Source organism: Chrysochloris asiatica, unplaced genomic scaffold (genome assembly GCF_000296735.1).
Source record: "Chrysochloris asiatica unplaced genomic scaffold, ChrAsi1.0 scaffold00112, whole genome shotgun sequence".
In the NCBI taxonomy this organism is placed as follows: Eukaryota; Metazoa; Chordata; class Mammalia; order Afrosoricida; family Chrysochloridae; genus Chrysochloris; species Chrysochloris asiatica.
In genome coordinates this window covers 432,297-446,674 of record NW_006408630.1, presented here as the reverse complement: position 1 = coordinate 446,674, position 14,378 = coordinate 432,297, and the positions used below count along the sequence as shown (strand labels likewise).

Sequence of the window (14,378 nt, the reverse complement as noted above, 5' to 3'; positions counted from 1 at the left end):
TCATCTATTTTGTCTATTTTTGTTTGTGTAGTTTTCAAAATGTTTGGTAGTCTGTGTATGCCCTGAATTAGAGCCCTCACATTTGTCCCTATTTTTTCATTGATGGCCTTCATAATCCTGGGATTCACATTTAGGTCTCTAATCCATGGTGAGTTGGTTTTTGTATGAGGTATGAAGTAAAGGTCTTGTTTCAATCTTTTGCATATCACTTTCCAGTTCTGCCAGCACCGTCTGTTGAAGAGACTGTCCCATCCCCATGCAGTATATTTAGGTGCTTGGTCAAAAATCAGTTGGCTGTATGTGGATGGGTTAATTTCTGGATTATCAATTCTGTTCCATTGATCAATGTATCTTTCATTGTACCAGGACCAAGCTGTTTTGACCACTGTAGCCACCTAATAAATGTTGATGTCGGGGAGTGAGAAGTTTCCAACCTTATTCGTTTTCTTAAGTAGTTGCTTTGCTTATCCTGGGTCTCTTTCCTTTCCATATAAAGTTTGTAATTGTTTTTTCCATCTCTTTGAAGGATGTTGCTGGACTCTGGATTGGAATTGCATTATGTGTGTAAATTGCTTTGGGCAATATTGCCAATTTCACAATGTTAAGTCTTCCTATCCAGGAGCATGGTGCATTCTTCCATTTTTGTAGGTCTCTTTTTGTTTCTTATAGTAGTGTTTTGTAGTTTTCTTTTTATAGGTCCTTTGTTTTTCTGGTTACATTTATTCCTAGATATTTCATATTTTGGGTGGCTACTGTAAATGGTATTGCTTTCCTAATGTCCTTTCAGCACTGTAGTTGTTGGTATAGAGGAATCCAATTGATTTTTGTATGCTGATCTTATATCCTGCCACTTTGCTGAATCTTCCAATGACGTCTAGTAGCTTTTTTACCTAGTCTTTGAGGTTTCCTATGTATAGGATCATATTGTCTGCAAATAGAGTTTTACTTCCTCTTTGCCAATTTGGATGCCTTTAATTTCCCTGTCTTGCCCTATAGCTCTGGCTAAGACTTCCAGAACAATATTGAATAGGAGTGGTGACAAAGGGCATCATAGTCCCTCTAAAAGGTGAGAGAATCTGTGTGCATGTGTAGTGGACAAACCCTCTAGTGTTGGGGATGTGTGGTGTCCCCTCGCTTAGGCACCCCCTGTAGTCACCAGAATTGAGGGGTACAGACAGCTAGAGGCCAATGAACAGATACCAGAAAAAAATAAGAAGAAAGCAAAACCAAATAGAGAATATTGTCACCTTTGCTGTGAGTTCCTACGGTCATTAGTTCTTGGCGGTTCTGCTTGCTCCCCTTTTTGATCTTGCCATTTGTCTCACCCAAGTTGTCACCTCTGGGCTGTTGAGCCCAGCAGATTCTAAAGTACAAGATTTCTTACTTCTGCTACAAGTTCCACTAGTTATAAGCCTTCAAACATTTTAAATATTCCTACCTATGTGGTTTAGTGATTTGGAGCTCTCCCCTGAACCTGCTTTGTCTGATATTCTGCGGTATTGCTGACGAAGATCTTCATTGAACCTCTACCTTATCCACCATCAAGTCCCACCTCCTATTCATAAGATTTTCAGTGACTAAATATTTGAAAGTAGTCTGTCTCTTCTTCTTTCTAGTCTGTCTTTAGGTGGAATCACATCTGAAACCTGTCCACCTGGGTGACCCTGCTGGTATTTTAAAATACTAGTGGCATAGCTTCCAGAATCACAGCAACACACAAGCCACCACAGTACCACAAACTGACATAGATGTAGGGAACACTAATTTAGGGGCTGGAAAGTCCCAATGCTATGGGTTAGGTGGCAGGCTGAAAGCTTCTGTTGTTGTTAAATGTCATGGATAGGGTTTCCAAGGCTTTAAAGCTTCAAGGGAGCAGAAAGACTCATCTTCCTCCCAGGACTGGTTAACGGGCTTGTGGTTCACAGTCCAGTGCTTATTGTATCCAGCCATCACTGCTGAGCACCAGAAATCTTGGTCCCTGTAGGACTGGATATCATGAGGTGCTAAAAGTGAGCCTGGCTTGCCAGCTGCCTTGGGGCCCAGAGCTGTGCCTGACTGGGGCTCTGACTCTGCTACTGACCCTGCTACTAGAATTGCTGGCCTTCATCAGGTACTCAGAGCTACTGGCTGAGGTGGTAATGAGTGCTGACTAACCCCCTATCTACAACGTCACTGTGGTGAGACTGGGCATCTTTTCCCCAAGAGCTGTGGCATTGCTCCAAAGCTCTGCTCCATTTCTATCTGCTATGACAGCCCCCTTTACGGTGCCCCCTGACAAGTGTCACTGTGCAGTAGTCAGCTTCCTGCGTAAAGGTGATGAGTTGCCTTCCCCCGAGCTCATCCTCTTCTACCAGAAATTTCACTTCAAGATGTTTTCCTTCCCAGCATCCAGCCATGTGGTGACAGCCACCTTTCCCTTACACCACCCCTCTGTCCTTCTGGCAGGCTTCCCAACCTGTCCATCCTGCCCTGGATACCTAGATCAAGGATTAGAAGCTGTGCTTGGCTGAAGATCTACCAGTGAGACCAGCTCCATTTCCTGTGTCCATCATCACAGCAGAGAGACTTTTATGTGCTCAAGATGAAGGAGACAGAGTGGAAAAGCCAGGGACCTGTGGAGGTTAACGAAGCCCTGATGGATGACACAGAGATGACACAAGTGATACAAGTTCTATAAGTCTAAAGGTAGGACCAAGCAGCCAAGAGACTTCAGCTGCCACACTCTCCTCTTGGCTGGGACAACCGTGACGCCCATAGCAAGCACAAATGTAGTAAGTCGGGAACAAGTGACTCATCCTTTGAGGAGCTGGACCTGAAGGGTAAGGGACACCAGGGGTAGCCATGTCTGGACCCTGAGGCAGGGGCTCAAGGGGATGACAAGTGTCCCCAGGAGCTCAGTACCCCCGAGAAGTGTGAGAAGCAATCCAGAACCTGAACCCTTCCAGGATGCAGATGCTGAGGAACTCAGCAAACTCTCCAACCCTCTTCCTCCTGCACACCCCTTGTTGGGCCTGCACCATTTTCAATGACCTGACTTTCCCCAACCAGGCCTCAAGGGAAGTCTTCTCTTCACTGTCCTCTTGGCTACCAAGGCTCAAGAAGCCAGGAGGAACTGTTTTCTGCACCAGCCCCTGGGGCCTTTTGTCTCCATTGTCTTTTTTCAGACTCACATGAAACTTTAAGGGCCCAGAATACAGCAGATGATTTTCTTGTTTCACTTGAGGGGGGGAAAAAAGGAGTTTGGCTCACTGGGTCTCACAATCCAGCCTCTACCCCTTTGACCACAGACTCCTGGGTGCTCCAGGTTGAGGACTGCAAGATGGAGGAAGACTGGGACCCAGGAGACCTGACTAAGTTGGTCCATCAAAGCACTGGTCTTCTTAAGAGCCTGGGACATGCAGATGCAGGTGATCTTTGTCTCAGACTTCAAGATTTTCCAAGGCTTTCCCTGAAATACTTTGAGCCTGGTGCAAAGCAAACTATTCCCTTCTCTTTTCACATCTCCATGGGCTGGGCCTTCATCAGCCTCTGCATCTTGGCTCCGCAGCATGCCTGGGCTCAGCTCACATTCTGGGAGCCCAGCCAGCTCTGCCTGCTACTCCTGTGTCTCACGCTAGCAGCCATCAATGCTCGATGGCTTAAACCATAAACCACAGCTTCCATGTGGGCCCTGCAGATCCTGGAGTAGGAGTGAGACCTGGGTGAGGAGGTGCTGGGCAGCCACAGAGTCACCTACTGCTACCTCCAGCAGCAGGGACAGGACTCCAAGTACAATACCGTCCACCAGGTCTTCTTCCACCATCATGGCCTTTCCTCCATTTGCAATCTGAACTGCCTCCTGAGTAAAGGGCCCTGCCTTGGCCAGCCACCTTGCCCTGAACCTCAGCCAGCTCCTCTTTCCTGTTTGGGGTCCTGCATTTCAATAAAGGCACCCATGGGGAAAATAAAATGGTTACAAAGACTGAAAATCCCCAAATCTGCATGTCAGGCAGCAGGCTGGAGACTTCTGCAGGCTTACAAAAAGGTGTAGGATAACAGGATACAGAGAGAATGAGTTTTACCAAAGCCTGAATTTATATACTGGAAGCAGGCAATGACCCTAAGGAAACTTCCTTTTCAACTAATTTATTGCTCACAAAATAGAAGGTGATTAATTACTTAAACCAAAAAACCAAACCCATTGCCACTGAGAAAGTTTTGACTCATAGTGACCCTACATGTTGTCTGCCAAATCATTGAGAATCATAGTGTCACCAAGTGGAAGGATAACATCTTAGCAACATTATATTTTTTTCATTTGGAAATTGCTATTCTTATGATGTTCTGGGTTTAAAAATATACATGGGGGGGTGCTTTATGACATTTGTGGAAAATGGAATTAAAAATTAATGAAATTTTTTTAAGAAAGAAGGAATAGAGAGGCAAATATCGTTAACCGATGGTGAATGGAGGGGATTGTAATCATTGCAATGAAAAAGAAATACATTAGTTGAGTGTAAAACCAATGTTCTGCTATGTAAACTATCATGTAATTCACAATAAAAGCTTTAAAAAAATTAATGGAATTTTTCCACATCTTTTCGAAGCCCCCTTGTATGTTCTCCATGGGAGACATCAAATCGAATATTCATGGCTTCTCTATGATTTGATTCCCACACATTGAATAAATGTTTTGGCTCTTGGGGGGTAGTAACATGAATGCCTGAACTTTCTATCACCAACAGAAGATTCACCAGTATTCAGTTATTTTTGGTTTTTGCTTTGGTCCTTGTCATTTCATTTCATTCCTACATTTTATTCTTTTCTTTCTTAATACTGTGATGAATGAGAAGAACAATTAAAAATAAATGGCATGCTTTTGGTGTGACACTGAGCATGACTCCATTTTAATGCATTTCTCTCAAAGCATCTTTTCTCACTTGCTATCAGAGATACTAACAATGAACACAACTTAGAGATTCATCAAAATGACAAAACTACGAGTCTCTGGGACAGGGAAAGGTCACTAGACTTTGTACAGTGCTTGGTCTGTGTAAGTCCTAAACAAATGTTCTCAGGATGATGACGTTTTTGTTCTCCTCTATTCTGGGGGAAATGATTAGTGAATGCTCTGCACCTTTTGCTTCCTTCAATGCCACCCTTGACCCCTCTCCCCCACCCTTTCCCATCAGATCTTCTTGCTTCACTGGTCTTTCAAAATGAGGACGAGTTGCACCCAAACAATAATATACCTTTTTAGAAGAGGTCAATTAGTCTTGGGGAGTAATGAGCACTAAGCTGTTCTCTCCACACTAACCATTGATTTAAACACTATTCACAGGCTCCAGGGTGCTAGTGTGGCATCTCTCAGGGACCTGATGAGGAACACCATCCTCCATTCCCATAACCCATGCCTAATCACCCCAGAGAATCAGCCACCAGTCCCAATTCCCTCCCAGCCAGCTACATAGAAACCAAAACAAGCCCCCTCTGTGCACACTTTCTGTAGCGTGTAATTGCAATAGGGGAAACAGAAGAATGAAGAGAAATGCATTGAGTGAGTTCTGATAGAAATATCTTTGTAAGATCTCTGATGCCACAGACCTACATGCAAAGAGGCAAATTCCATGTCATGAGCTTTGGAAAAGACCAAACACCTACACCACCACCACATATGCACATGGATTAGCATGTGCTTCCTAAAACCATAACCCCTCAAAGTCCAGAGACCTTGGAAATGCTTGGAGCCCTATTCTTTCTCAGGATGATAAATTACTTTTAAAATCCCTTACAAATTGTCATCCAAAGGTAGGGACAACACTATTCAAGATGAGTTCCAAAGAGAACCAAATATGCTATAACAGCTTGAAATGTTCCTTGAGTTCATTATCTCTGCTCAAAACTAAATTACCCTGGTGGTCTGAAATGTGTCTCATACAAGATTTTGATATACTGCCCTGTCACCATCATTATAGTCAAGGTCAGTAAGGAAGCTTGAGCTCAATCACATGCATATAGTAATGCCACCATCTGCCTCTAAATGTTTTAGTTGAATTCAGTAAAACAAGTCACAGGTGTACAGAAGTAGGAGTCAGTGAAGGAGGAAGTAGTAATAGCTTTGTTTTCTTTTTGAAGCAGCACTGGAAGCATATTGGGTTAACACAGACAGGAACAAGGCATTTCACCATGAACTTCAGTCTCAGTTATTATATAAGTTTGAGCACCAATCAGAAACTAAGCCAGTCATTTTGTGCATATTAATTCTCGCAAAGCAAAAGCAAAAGGTCATTAAAAAGGAAAGACAGAAACGACCAAAATGGATGTCAGAACAGACTCTGAAACTTGCTCTCCAACATGAAGATGCTAAAGTGAATGGAAGAAATGAGGAAGTAAAAGAGCTGAACAGCAAATTTCAAAGGGCAGCTGAGGAAGACAAAGTTAAATATTATAATGAAATGTGCAAAGATCTGGAGTTAGAAAACTGAAAAAGAAGAATACACTCAGTATTTCTCAAACTGAAAGAATGAACAGAAGAAAAAAATTCAAGCCTCAACTTGCAATATTGAAGAATTCTATCGGCAAAATACAGAAAAGCATCAAAAGAAAATGGAAGGTAACTACAGAGTCACTGCACCATAAAAAGGTCAATGTTCAACCATTTCAAGAGATATTATGTGATCGAGAACTGGTGGTACTGAAGGAAGAAGTGCAGACTGCACTGAAGACATTGGCAGAAAACAAGGCTTCAGAAATTGACAAAATGCAAACTGAAATTTTTTAACAAACTGATGCATCAGTGGAAGCACTCACTTATCTATGCCAAGAAATTTGGAAGACAGCTATCTTGCCAACCAATTGGAGGAAATCCATATTTGGATCACTCCAAATACAGGTAACCCAACAAAATGCAGAAAGCATCGAACAATGTCATTAATATCACATGCAAGTAAAATTTTGCTGAAGATAATTTAAAAACATTTGCATCAATACGTCAATAAGAAACTGCCAGAAACTCAAGCCAGATTCAGAAAAGGACATGGAATGAGGGATATCATTGTTGACGTCAACTGGATCTTGTATGAAAGCAAAGAATAACAGAAAGATGTTCACCTGTGATTTATTGAGTATGCAAAGGCTTTTGACTGCATGGATCATGACAAGCTATGGATAACATTGCAAAGATTGGGCATTACAGAACATTAGGTTGTGCTCATGAGGAATCTATACATAAACCAAGAGGCAGTCATTCAAAAAGAACAAGGGGATACTGAATGGTTTAAAAGCAGGATAGGCATGCACAAGGGCTCTTTCACCACACTTACTCTTTCACTATACTTAGTCTGTATACTGTGAAAATGGATTATATGAAGAAGAGTGTGGCATAAGGATTAGAGGAAGACTTATTAACAGCCTATGAAATGCAGATGATGCCACCTTGCTTGCTGAAAGTGAAGAGGACTTAAAATACTTATGAAGATCAAAGACCACAGACTTCAGTATGGGTTGCATCTCAGTGAAAAGAAAACAAAAATTCTCACAACGAACCAATAAATAACATGATAAATGGAGAAAAGATTGAAATTGTCAAAGACTTCATTTTACTTGAATCCACAATCAACACTTATAGAAGCTGCAATCAAGAAATCAAATGACACATTGCATTTGGCAAATCTTCTGCACAAGACCTCTTTAAAGTGTTCAAGAGCAAAGATAATCAGCTTGAAGACTAAGGTGCACCTTACCCAAGTCATGGTATTTTCAATAACCTCATACATATGTGAAAGTTGGGTAATGAATTAGGAAAACGGTAGCAGATTTGATGCATTTGAGTTATGTTGTGGAAGAAGAATAATGTAAGTACCATGGACTGTCAGAAGAACAAACAAATCTATGTTGGGAGAAGTACAATCAAAGTGTTTCTTAGAAGCAAGGATGACAAAACTTCATCTCTCATACTTCAGACATATTATCCTGGAGAAGGACATTAGGTAGGGTAAAGTGGAGAGGTATCGAAAAAGAGGAAGACCTCCAATAAGATGAATTGGCACAGTGACAAAACCAAAGGGCTTACGTGTAACAACAATTGGGCAGTGTTTTTTTCTGTTGTACATTAGGTTGCTATGAGTCAGAGCTGACTTGATGGCACCTAACAACAAAAAAATTCTTACAAAAATATAAATGTGATAATGTAGCATAAGCATTGGACTGTTAACTCCTTGGAAACCCTATACAAGGTCGCTATGAGTTTGAACCAACTGGACTGCACTTAACAACAGCAACAACATTGTCATTCCACAGAGCAAGTTTCAGGCTCATAGTGAGTAAATTATTTGTGTGGGGCATATTGCTAAAAAAACTAAGACTAAACCACTTGCCATTGGGTCCAGTCTGACTCATGACAACTCCATGTGTACAAGTAGCATTAGGTTTTCAATGACTAATTTTTCAGAAGTGTATCACCAAGCCTTTCTTCTGAGGTGCCTATTGGTGAATTTGAATCATCAGTCTTTTAATTAGTAGCTAAGCTCTTAACCATTTATACCATCCAGGTATTCCCATATAGCTAATAATTGTCAAATAATATATTTCTTCAAAACTTCTTAGACTCAAGTTGTAATGTGCATCTCTCCTGGTAAGTAACACATCCTAGAATTATATAACCTCTTGAAGCCCAGATGTTTCCAGTATCAACATTTCAGATCCATCCATTTACTACAGTTTGGTTTAATTTTTCTGGGCTTAGCTCATTATCTGTGGACTCCTGGTGTGGCACTATAACTAACAAAGTGGGAGCAACATGATCAGCAGTTCAATCCCACTGGCTGCTCCTCAGAAACCTTATACAAGGTCTCTATGAGTTGGAACTGACTTGATGATACTCAACAACATTCATAACAATAGCTCATTACCTATGATTTTGAATTCTTTCCTGATTCTTTCAGACTTGCCTGCTCTGATTTTGAATGTCTTACTCAACCCACAACATAGTCTGAGTTCCTATTTCCTCCTCATTTTTCTGTGTGGATATGCTTTTTAGCTCTTCTAAGAGGCAGGAATATTGAATACCCTGAGTCACTAAGCTCATGTGCTTTTGTGGTGAGTTCTGTGAAATGATTCTTGGGGTGATCAAAGGGGAAATCAACATTTTCGATGTTGTTCTCCATATATCTTTATGAGTTTTAAGTTCTCCATATCAGTCTGTTAAATGTTCACATCTTTTTCCCTTCTTTTTTTTTTTGGTGATCTTTCCCAAAGCATCTAGTGTTCCATGGTTATTGTTGTTGTTAAGTGCCATCAAGTCAGTTCTGACCCATAGCGACCCTGAACAGGGTTTCCAAGCAGCAGCTGGTGAGCTTGAACTACTAACCTTGCAGTTCAAATAGATTTTGAAGTCCAGTGCATTAGCCCATAACACCACACCAGTTCTATGGATGCTCCCTGAATTGTTAGAAAGAAAGAAAAATGGAATGGAGCAAGCATCCGATTGCTTAAAGGTTCATTAAGTTGGCTTTCAGCATAATCATACTCAAGTGATATCACTTGAGTCAAATCTCCAGAGCATCTTTGAAACTATCTTGCTTATAATATAATTTATTTAGTTGAAAGTTACAAAAACTCTGTAGAGGATGCACATGGACACAGTATTCTCATCAGTTGAGAAGTACTCTGTACTTTTAACAACTATTTATAAACTAGAGTCCCATGTCGTCCAGTCTTTGCAAGTTATAACATTCAAAAAAGCAGTCAGCAACTCTAAGTTATTAATATTGATCCCAATATTTTTATGTAATTTCTTAAAGAATGCCAAAGGGTTCCCCTTTTATAACCCACAGCAATGTTTCTTACTTCCAGTTCTACTTGGATCCACAATCAATGTTCATGAAAGCAGTAGTCAAAAAATCAAATAACATATTGCATTGAGAAAATCTGCAAAAGACCTCTTTCATTTGTTAAAAAAGAAAGATGTCACTTTAAGGACCAAGGTGCACTTGACCCAAGTCATGGTATTGTCAATTGCCTGATGTGTATGTGAAAGCTGGACAATGAATAAGGACGATTATGGAAGAATTGGTATATCTGAGCTATGGTGTTAGAGAAAAATATTGAACGTACCATTGTTGTTGTTGTTGTTAAGTACCGTGGAGTCGTTTCCAACTCAAAGTGACCCTGTGCAGCATTTCTGAGGGAGCAGAACACCTCATCTTTCTCCCAGCGGAACCGCTGGTAGTTTCAACTGCTGACCTTGAGGTTGGCAGTCCTATTCGTAACCACTAAGTTACCAAAGCTCCTTGAAAGTGCCATGGGCTGCCAAAAACTCCAACAAATCTGTGTTGGAAGAAGTACAGCCAGAATATTCCTTAGAGGCCAGGATGATGGGACTTGTCTCATGTACTTAAGATATATTATCAGGTAGGATCAGTACTTAGAAATGCTTGGGTCAGCAAAAAAGTATAAGACTCCCAATGAGTTGGATTGACACAGTGGCTGCAACAATGCTCTGAAACATAACAGTTGTGAGAATGGTGCAGGACCAGGCAGAGTTTCATTCTGTTGTAGAAAGCTCTGAACTGGACAAAACTATAGTTGCTATGAATTGGAGCCAACTGGACCGCACCTAACAGCAATAATAATGTTTCTTAAAACTCATTTCTTATTATTTTTCCGCTCATTACCAGTTATATTCCACAACCTCTTTAAAGCTTCACTCTCTATATTTCATTGTTAGCCTCAAATTCAAAACTTTTTCTCTAAAAACACATCAGTACAGTCCTTCTCTCTTCTTTGTTTCCCTTACTTGAATTTTTCTCAAGCCATGGTGTAGGGTGAAAGGTAGTGAACACCCAGTAGGCAAACCTTGACCAATGAGGAATAGGAGCTGATATTCATTCCTTTCTTCCTCTGAGTATTTCATAAGCATTATACTGATTTAGAGAGGTAGTTTTCAAGATATCTAAATTATTTAATAAATTCCTTCTTTTACTTAAAGTGGTTAAGATAAAGTCTGGTGTTTGCACCCAAGAACCCTGTTCAGTAAAATGAATAGCAGTTATTTGAGTTCTAGTTTCCTTGGGTCCTTGCCAACACTGGTTACTATCAATTAAAGTAAACAAACAAAATGAAACAAAAACCTTCATTAGGGTCTAGTTTTCCTCAAGTCAGTTCCCACTCATAGTGATCCTGTATAACATTTCTGAGGCTTGTAAATCTTTATGGGAACAGAAAGTCTCATCTTTCTCACATGGAGCAGGTGGTGAGCTTGAACTGCCTGTATTGTGAGTAGCAGTCTAATGTGTGTCCTACAAAGACACAGTGCTCCTTAGCATTATAGGACAGGAAAAACACATAAGTTCCTGCAGAGTGGCCCACAGTTGAGTTAGCTCTTAACTCTGTGAACTACAAACTGAGTTCAGGATTCCCATATGAACCAGGGATCATAGGAATTTGACTGGAAGGCTGTTTCCATCCTCTTATTACTCCAGTCATTTTGTATTGTGACCCCAGGTCTTACCTGATGCTTGGTGGAAAACATGTGGTTTTACAAAGCATGACTATTTCTGGTTGGTAAACTAATGGAGGGATTGTTCTGACCTGCTGGAGGACATCATGGAATTGTTCCCATTTCCTAAGGCACTTATCCAAATTGCCTTGCCTTATAGCAGCTTATCAAATTTCCCTACCAAAGTATTCCTAATAGCAGAGTGAACACATTTCCTTTGTGGCCTGGTGGCAGAGTAAAAATTGGTACAACTTGCATTTCAAAATGTCTTTGAAATGTTGGTTTCATCAAAAACTGATTCATAGTATGCATTCTACTCCCCAAAAAGTTATTATCCACTTACATTTTTAAAATAATATTTATAGGCACTGGACTGAAAAATGGGTTTGAACAGGAAGTTTGCCAGTTCAAGGTCTCCAGCTGCTCTTCGGAAATCCTATACAAGGTCTCAACGGGTCAGAACTGACTCAACAGCACTTAACAACAACAACAAGAACCAAGGGAAATTACATTTAAATAAAATAGATTGAACAAATATATTTCTTTCTCTCCATCAAAAAAAAAAAAATCAAAGTTTTTTAAAGTCTTATAAACCCACAAAGAAAAAGAAAATATGGCAGAAAATGATGGTGAAAAGAAATGTCAGCCAAATTATGAAATATGAGAGAACTGATTAGTGATGACTGACTTAACAGAGTAGATACAGTTGTGATCTGAAATGTCAACAGATGAAAACACTACACAAATAAATAAAAATCCAGAAGATTTGAACTACAAAATTGCAGGAATGGTTAGAATTGATGCACTCATATATCTGAAAACAGGGTTGAAATTAGAACTAAAAGCGAAGGAAACCGGTTGAAAGCCTACTTAGGAAACACTTAGATCCCGAAATCTCCTCCTCTAGCTCTTTCACAGAGTCCCTGGATGAGACAAATGGTTAATGCACTGGACTGCAAGCTAAGAGGCTGCAAATTTGAGTCCACCCAGAGGCACCTCAAAAATTCAGTCACGGAAAACCCTATGGAGCACAGATCTACGCTGACACACATGGTATTACAATGAATCAAAATCAACTTATTGACGACTGGTAGGTAATAGGTAACTATCTGCTAGATGCTTACAGTTCCCCACCGTCATCCTGGAAGAAGATAGAAGGTTTACTTTCTGGACAAATTAACAAAGCCAGAGATGGGTATGCAACAAACTTATTACAGTGTGTCAGGGAAGCCCCCTACTAAAACCAGGAGGATTAAATGAAAGTCTACACATTAAACAGGACCACATAACCCTCTTCCTTCATTCAACTTTCAAAATGCTGGTGGCCACAAATCCGTCCCCTGGAGGAGTGTACCAATCCAAGAGCAAAGGTTTAAAGCAATTAATATCTGTAAAATATCAAGTGAAAAATCTAAACCTTTCTACTTGTTGTGTAACTAGAGCAGAGTGTTAGGAACCATCAACTCTAGAATGTGAGAAATAAAGGATTGACAATAGAGAATTTAAAACCAAGAATTAAATCAACTAAAATTTGGTTTTCTTCTATTATCACCACGTGCACCAATTCTAAACAAATTCAGTGATAAAATGATCCTTTCTCCAAAAAAGTATTTTCTGGTTCGAAATTCCAAACAATTGCTATGTCTACTATTGATTAATAGTATCAGCACTGCACTGCAAATCACAAGATTGTAACTTCAAAGCCGCCAGCTGCTCTTTGGAAACCCTACACAGGTTGCTATGAGTTGGAATTAACTCAATGGCATTTAACAACAACATGTAAACTTAAAATTGGTAGAGGTGTTGTTGTTTAGTGCCATTGAGTCAGTTCTGACCTTATACAGTTGGTAACCCTATATAGGGTTTCTAAGGAGCAATGGGAAGTTAGAACTGTAGAACTTGTGGTTCAAACCAACCTTGCAGTCCAGAGCTTTATTCCACAACATCACACCAGAACTCCAGTTTAAAATGAGCACATTCTTATTTTCATCATGGAAGTTAATTAAGAAAATTTCCCTTTTTTGTCAGATGATCTCCAACACATACAAACTCAGTTGTGATTATCCCTGAAAGTAACTTTGGAATGGTATAGAATTGTTCTAGAGTATTTCAAATCATTCAGTTTGTGTCTCCAACCACTGCAGTACTACAATTTCCTTGTTTAAATAATCTCTGTTGTCAAGTCAATTCTGATTCATAGTAATGCTATAGGACAGAGTACAACTGCATTCCATGGTTTTCAAGACTCAATCTTTCTTTATGGGAGCAGACTGCCACATCTTTTACCCACTGAGCATCTGGTGGCTTCTAACTTTAACCTTTCAGTTAGACACTTAGTGCATAACCACTGCACTATCAGGACTGTGAAATACTTAAATAAAATATTAAAAATAAACACACTCAGCACTTCTCCAGCTGAGAGAACTAAGAAAAATTACAAACCTCGACTTGCAGTTTTAAAGGATTCTATGGGGAAAATATTGAATGCTGCAAAAAGCATCAAAAGAAGATGGATGGAATATGCAGAGTCACTGTACCAAAAAGAAATGGTCAACATTCAACCATTTCAAGAGGTAGCATATGATCAAGTCCAATGATCCTGAAGGAAGAAGTCCATGGTGCATTGAAAGCATCAGCAAAGAACAAGGCACTGGGAAATCATGGACTGTAAATTGAAAGCATTCAAAAAACTAATATGGCACTGGAGGAACTCACTCATCTATTCCAAAAAATTTGTAAGACAACTACCTAGCCAACTGACTTGAAGAGATCCTCATTTGTGCCCATCCCAAAAAGAGGTGACCCAACGGAATGCAGAAATCATGGGACAATATCATTGATATGCCATTTGAGGAAAGTTTTCCAAAAGGTAAAACAGAAACAGCTGCAAATGTACGTTGAC

At 40.1% G+C, this 14,378-nt stretch overlaps 2 pseudogenes; both read left to right on the top strand.

The window, feature by feature from the left end:
• The window catches only part of LOC102832771, a 37,193-nt pseudogene extending 34,258 nt beyond the window's left edge, over positions 1-2,935 (top strand).
• Positions 2,936-3,319: 384 nt separating this feature from the next.
• Positions 3,320-4,030, top strand: LOC102832394 (annotated as a pseudogene).
• The last annotated feature ends 10,348 nt before the right edge of the window (positions 4,031-14,378 follow it).